The following is a 6,000-nucleotide window of genomic DNA, read 5'->3' on the forward strand; positions in this document are numbered from 1 at the left end:
CCTAGATTCAGATCATTCAGGAGAGAAAAAACATCACCCAGATAGGCCAGTCGTGTGAGAAACTCGTCATCATGCAAGCGGTCAGACAAGTGAAAGTTATGATCAGTAAAGAACACTTTAAGCCCGTCTCTCAATTTTTTAAAAACGTGTCAATACTTTGCCCCTTGATAACCAGCGCACGTCTGTATGTTGTAAAAACCGTACATGGTTGCTGCCCATATCGTTGCATAATGCAGAAAATACACAAGAGTTCAGGCGCCATTGCTTTAACACAGTTAACCATTTTCACTGTAGTGTCCAAAACATCTTTCAAGCTGTCAGGCATTCCCTAGGCAGCAAGAGCCTCTCGGTGGATGCTGCAGTGTACCCAAGTGGCGTCGGGAGCAACTGCTTGCACGATCGTTACCACTCCACTATGACTCCCTGTCATGGCTTTTGTGCCACCAGTACAGATACCAACACATCTTTACCACCGAAGTCCATTTGATGTCCCAAAGCTGTCCAGTACTTTAAAAATATATTCTCCTGTTGTCCTGGTTTCCAATGGTTTGCAGAAGAGGATGTCTTCCTTAATTGACCCCCCATAAACATATCGGACATACTGTACCAATAGCTGTGCCAGGCCCGCCACGTCTGTTGACTCATCCAGCTGTAACGCATAGAATTCACTGGCTTGTATGCGAAGCAGTAATTGTTTCAAAACATCTCCTGCCATATCACGGATGCGTCGTGAAACACTGTTGTTTGATGAAGCAATTGTCTGTATAGTTTTGTGGGCCTTTTCCCCCAGCATTGTCCCAGACATATCCACATCAGTAGGAAGAATTAAGTCCTCCACAATAGTATTGGGCTTGCCTGTCCTAGCCACTCGGTAGCTCACCATATAAGACGCTTCTAGCCCCTTCTGATTAATGGTATCTGTTGCTTTTATACTTGTCTTACTACTCGAAAGTCATCTTAATTCTTGCAACAAAAAAACTCCCGTGGCTTATTTTTCAAATTGTCATGTTTAGTTTCTAAATGTCTGCTCAAGAGAGTAACAGTTCATGTGATTTGATGTGAATTATTTTACTAGTCTACCTGTATTTGACATTGTGTTGTTATTTCGCTGAACACTAGATAGTTCAATTTTATTTTTGCCAGTGAAACGAGGCTACTCAGGTGAGAGAAAAAACATCACACTGCAGCATCCACCGAGAGGCTCTTGCTGCCTAGGGAATGCCTGACAGCTTGAAAGACGTTTTGGACACTACAGTGAAGTATAGCCTCGTTGGAAAATATTTGACTGTTTGAAAATGTGTAAAAATCACATTTGTATTTGGCATACGCCCGACGGCATTGTGTACCCCTGGGGGTATGCGTACCCCAGTTTGGGAATAGCTCACCTAGAGGAAAACCTGGTTCAGTCTGCTTTTCAACAGACACTGGAAGACAAATTCACCTTTCAGCAGGACAATAACCTGAAACACAAGGCCAAATATACGGTGGAGTTCCTGAGTGGCCTAGTTACAGTTTTGACTTAAATTGGCTTGAAGATCTATGGCAAGACTTGTAAATGGCTGTCAAACCAATGACCAACAACCAACTTGACAGAGCTTGAAGAATCTTAAAAAGAAGTGTGCAAATATTGTACAATTCAAGTGTGCAAAGCTCTTAGAGTCTTACCCAGAAAGACACGCAGCTGTAATCACTGCAGAAGGTGATTATGACGTGTTGACTTAGAGGGTTGAATACGCATCTAGTCAAGATAACATAGGGTTTTATTTCTCAAAGATCCATTTTAATCGCATTTTGTAGCACAACAAACAAAAAGGTCAAAGGGTGTGAATATGTTCTGAAGGCACTGCCTCAAACTGAACCAAGTGAACCACGTTTCATGCTTTTATATTTGTACATATCACCTGGACTATTAGGAGAGTTTGCATACAGTTAGTGATGGGTACCTATTCATTATCAGCACAATTATGTTGAGTATGTAGAGCATTTACCAATGAATTGATCAACTACAGATACCTATTATGAGAATGAAGGGAGAAAGCAGGAAAGCAGCCACCAGCCATTGCACAGTAGTGCATTAGAAATACATACCTGTACCCGTTGCTGAGCTGAGCTACATGCCGCAAAGTGGTTTTCACAGTGGATGTCACAGCCGTAACCAATAATTCTTGTCACGCGTGTTAGGCCTTCTCTCTCCACAATGGACAATAATCGAGCAGAATCCATTGCTGTGGCTAAAAATAGACTCAATAATGGTCATACATTGAGCCTTAGGAAGGAATTATCTGAGGATATCTGACCAACCTCGCTGTGTCTGAAAAGCAGTGAAACTTCCATAGAGGGGTTGGTATTTATCCTCAACTGCATGCAGATTACATACATGCCACATAGAAACGATTCAAATGATACTTTTTCAGTACATGGGTCCATGCCTAAAATACATTGTGAGCACAGTGAACAGGATTTTCCCTGTTCGTAATTACATTGAGCCTGTTGAATAAACAGAATAACAATTGGAATCTACATGGAATCTCACCCTGATCAATATATTGGATGAAAATGGTCTTTTGCAAAAGTCAACGACAATTTAGAGAGATCATGTTATTGACAGCAATGTTTTCACCATGCTTCTATATTTAATGCTATGGTTTTCACACCCTACCTAAGGAGGTCATGTTGAAGGGTGGAGGTGTGAGGTGAAAATACTGCAGGTTGTTTGTTGTAGTATGGATTTATTAGCATAGTCATTAATTTTGCCAACCCCTCCCCAAAGAAAAGGTAATTAACTGATTTAATTTTAAAAAGTGAATTGAAAAACTAAGCCTGGAGACTTCCTTCGAAATACACCATAAATCAGTAGCTATTTCATCTGATTTATTAATGAATGAGTGAGTGAGTAAGGCAGCCTCAAGTTTGCCGTTGCTGTGCTTGGTGGAATGTGTTTTGTGGTGAGTCTCATAAATTCCAAGTTCTTTGGGCAATAAGAATAAATATTACAACCACTCTCTAGAATTACCACATAATTGGGGACTTTCAGCGTCTGCAGTACAGGACCCCACTGTTTCCTCCCCTCTGCTTGTATGAATCCATGTTCAGGTGATGAGAGCTGGCAACATGGCCGAGATGTTCTTGTGCCAGTCACAAAGAGTTAAACAACAAAACACAGGATTTCGGAACTACTCAAAAACAACTACAACGGTACTTGAGGTTTGTGGTTAAATGTACATTTCCAAGTAAACTGACAAATCTCTGCACATTCCTTGATTTTTTGACTGGTCTTCTGTGTTTACTGTGCTTACTTGAAAATGCAAATAATGTTGAAAGTTAAAAGGTGTTTTTGCGGCAGGTGTACCTTTGTTGCCAGTGCCACCACAAGTGAACTCAATACTACCACATTTGCCATTATACATGACCATATATTTTAGCATTGGTTACACTTTTGTGCCAGTATAGCACACGGGATTAACCTCTCTCAAACCTTTCCTTAACTAACTTTTTTTTTTTTTGTATGGTTTAATTGTCAAAAGCCAAGAAAAATACAAATGAATAAAAATACAAATGAATCCAACAGTCAAAATGGCCGTTCAGAAGGCAAGTCATTGATCACAGCTTTGATACTTCAAAGTATGTTGAGGTTGTGCAAATGCAAGTCGTCTTTTGGCCTCTTGTTGTAATTCCAGACGGCGATGAAAGGTAAAGTAGCATCACATATTTACTTGTTTTTCAATGTGCCAAAGGTACAGCGAGTTGTGTTTGTGTTTCCATTCTCTATCTGATCAAACCCTTTCCCCCCCCCACCCCTCTATCACGTGACTAATGTTAATGTATGAACCTCAACCTCGGGTTTGTGGTGAAATGAGGCCTAGATCTAATAACTCATCTAGGGATCGAGAATGTTCAAAAACATAAAAATAAAAAAAACAATTCACCTCATTACACAAGTCAAAGTTCATGACATCTGTGAGACACAAAACGCAGATCCATTTTCTAACCGGCAATTCTTTTATTGCTTTTATCTGTGGCAAGGAACCGTGGTATAAGTGGAATAAACCCCTCCAGGCTGTGTAGAACACCGAAGAAACCAAAGAAACCAGTTTGTGAAGAACAGTCCAGTCTCTGGGGCCATACTACACAGCCAAGTGAAGGTTTATTTTCATACCCCAGTAGTTTATTTATTTTTCTCTGGTTTCGGGACATGTTATGAATGTGCAACAAGTGCACTGTGTTTCTATGAATATGAGGTCAGTGCAAATCACTCTCTGGCTAAGGGCTTCTTCTGTGGTGCAGGGTGGTTTAGTAAGGCTTGATGTTGTGACACCTTGATTGTCACCTCATAATTGGTGCGTTCATCAGCTGCGTGGCGAATGACTTTGAAACGTCGGCTTGATGACTAGGAGGAGCCAGGATAGTTTGATTTGCTCTGTTGCCGGCTGTTAACGTTGCAGAGACAAAGCTCTTGGCTTGAATGAGTAATACACACATACAGACATGGGACGTATCGTCCCGTGTCAGAGACAAATGGAGGCCTTACATGCACCGTTAAATGTAATACGCAATGTATAACTTTGGAGTCAGCTTGCGAATAGGACATGAGTTGACAATGTAATGCTTATATTGCTTTGTGCTAGCAAACCTGGTGGAAACCTCTTTGGTCACATTTGTGTGATGTTTAGGAGGTCAAAGGAGCTTGAAGTTCATTGGTCAGTTATGGTCACATGGATGAGTAACTTTTGCCTGACACCTTAGAACTTGGGCTAGCTCCCTATAAGCTAATGCCTAGGCTTTAGCTCAGCAAGCTAACATAGTCATTAGTCACATCAAAGACCTGAGTTCGGTCTCCAATCAGTTGCACAGACGGTATGTGATTATGTTCTCTTTGAGCTACAATGTATACTGCAATATGTTCCACCTGTATGGTGTCCATATTAGGACAGCCTCCGTCTCTGCAGGACTCGTTTCAATCTGTGATTATGTTTCACTGTTGTGAGTAGCCATGTAACTGTCCAGCTACAGTATTAAATAAGTATTCATAAAAACTCAATAGACTTCTTAATGTCGTTCTGATTACTGTTCAGGCGTTAGGATGTGCCTCTAGCATCAACAAAGCCTCCTCCCTAAAACATCCCTGCCTGCCTAGGGGAATTAGAGAAGATGTTACTCTTAATATGCCACTATCGAACTAACGTCATGTTCATTAATGGAGGATATGTTTACGTTTGAGAACACGGCTGGAGTCCATTCCAGGCTTATGACATGTTCAATTTGATTAGCCTGTCGCCTTATTGACATGGATACACTGACATCCTTGAACTCTACTGTTCCTGAAATGTTCAGACTATGACTACGGATGCCCCACTATAGTGTTATTATGTGCCGTGTCAGATAGCCTTTTCTGTAAGAGTCGCGAAGGGACATTACTGTGTGATCAAATTGGAGAGATGACATCTCATTGGCTGTCTGCCTGCTCCATCTTCCTTGCCAAAGTAAACAGGTGAACTCCCCATCTCTTCACACCTCCCCAGCTCCAGCTCTACGACAGTACATGGAATACAACCAAAAGGAAGCCGATTTACTTTTTTAATATTTTTTATTTACTATTGAAAGTTTGCCTCCTCACCTGCGTCCACACATGTAACACCTATTTTATTCAATGTGCCATAGTACATTTTTAGCATTAGCAGTAGTTTGCGTAGCTAGACACCCTTGGTTCTCCCATTGGTTCTAGCGTCTTGAAACGCTAGCTACGGCAGCAAGGCACATCACCAGATTGGACATCTTTCAGGTGTCCCCCTAAAAAAGATCATAACTTCTGTTTGAAGCATATTCCCCCCAAAATGTAAATGAATCATGCTGGGAGCAGGTCCTGCAGTAGTGGTGTTGCTCCTAAACTCCACTTGCCCCTGGAGGCAGGGGTTTGATCCCCCATTCACTTTCTCTGCTGGCTCTCTATCTATCTATTGTAGATGTAGAGCCAGCAGAGAAAGTGATATATATATAAATATG

The sequence above is a fragment of the Oncorhynchus kisutch genome, linkage group LG11 (assembly GCF_002021735.2).
Source record: "Oncorhynchus kisutch isolate 150728-3 linkage group LG11, Okis_V2, whole genome shotgun sequence".
Lineage (NCBI taxonomy): Eukaryota > Metazoa > Chordata > Actinopteri > Salmoniformes > Salmonidae > Oncorhynchus > Oncorhynchus kisutch.